Genomic DNA, 1,854 nt, shown 5'->3' with positions numbered 1-1,854 from the left:
TAACCACCTGGCCATGCCGGGGCCTAATTTGTAACTACCTAAAACAATATGCAATTCTAAACACCTTGTTATTGTTATCTGAATTTTTTGTAACGTCATAAATATTTTATATAGTTAAAATTATCAGCTAAATCTTTTGTAGTGAGGGTAATAATTAATGTAAAGCCATGTTTTAATAAGTAGATGCCGTTACAATATTGAGAAAATCATTTATCTAAATGTGTCACATTTGAAAAATTACCGAATCAATTTGCAAAAACAGTTTAACAGAATTAAGCCGGCTTTTTCAGTTCTTCTGAGAAAGATCTATTATCAAGTGCTTCTCAGGCTTAAAACCGAAGGAGAATGACTTTCCCTAAATCATTATTTTAAAGAATGCTTTACATGAAACGATAGTCCTTTTTGGGGGGGGGGGAGCATGTTTTGAAAACTAGAGAAAGTGCTATTAATGTTTGGTTGCCAAAATTGATGACTATTCAGATATTGATCTGTTGAACACCATAAACGACACATAAAGTAATTTGCCACAAGCTGTCTTTGGATTTCATGGAAGGCCAAAGTTAGTGCGATGTTATATGATTAAAGAGGCCAGAAAATTATATTATGAAAATTGATATGTCCAAACTAAATGTTAGTTACTTTGACAGATTAATTTATGTTAATAACAGTTTATGTAAAATAAACCTTGAATTCTTTTTTCTTCTTCTTCTAATTGTGCAGATTTCTATGCACAAAGAGACTCCTGTTTAAAAAAATTAATACGAATTGTCCCTAAATTGATGGCCGTCCACAAAAGTTGTAGTTCCATATCAGATGTAGTCCAATACACTGCAGTTTGAGTAATTTCATATTTAGCAAGACATCAATGAACTATTTCTTAAACATTACACAAGTGTAGGCAATAAAAATAATTTGTGTTACAAAGAGTTTTAATTTTCTTACTTTCTCTCAAATAAAGTGTGTTTTCACTCGAACATTCATTGAATTGTATGGTGAATATTCATAATATTCAGTTATAAAACGTACATCTGAAGGGAAAAGAAAATCACATTATTTTTACTATATTATTTTAATTTCAATTGTACAACCATCTTATTTAAGTGTATAAATGCATCTTTAATCTAGTTAAAGAATTTAAATATTTTAGACAACGTAAAAAGTAATAACTTGATTATAAGTACATTTAGTCTCGACTCAGGCTCGTACATAAATTTTTGGAAAGGCCGTACTGGTTACAATTTGCATAACAACTAGGGTATAATACTATACTTATCTGTGCAACATAACCCTCAAAACAAACACCAGTTAACAAATAAAAACAGCGGGATATTCGAGTGAAATCCCGGTCGTAATTGGTTCTGCGCTGTAGGAAACTGTGAGCCACGAATCACTTGAACTGCGGGAAAACCATAGAAGATTTAAATGCGCTCTTACTGTGTATGTAATGATTCTACAGCTTACTCTACACAGGACACCAAGAGTAAGTTCACAGTTTTACAGACTCCAAGAGGATACATCCTTCCACACCGATCTAGGGGTTATGCGTTCGTTTTAACATTGAATTGCTATTGATAAAAAGTAAAAAGCATAAAAATCAACACATTCAGTGAATGAAATGTGTAAACGTATAATAAAAATATTAAATAAAACTAAAATAAATTCATTAGGAAAGCAATTGACGATTAATCCAACAGCGATAGTTTTGTGTTTTCTTAGGACACTTTCCAACACGTAATTATCCCCAATGTTTACTTAAGCTTCCATGAGAAGAGTCAGTGCATGAAATGTCATACATTTTGTGGTTTAAAAGTTCATTTGTAGATTTACAGAAACATATATATATATATATATATA

The sequence above is a fragment of the Limulus polyphemus genome, unplaced genomic scaffold (assembly GCF_000517525.1).
Source record: "Limulus polyphemus unplaced genomic scaffold, Limulus_polyphemus-2.1.2 Scaffold655, whole genome shotgun sequence".
NCBI lineage: Eukaryota > Metazoa > Arthropoda > Merostomata > Xiphosura > Limulidae > Limulus > Limulus polyphemus.
The sequence above is the reverse complement of the archived record's forward strand: the minus strand, read 5'-3'. Positions refer to the sequence as shown.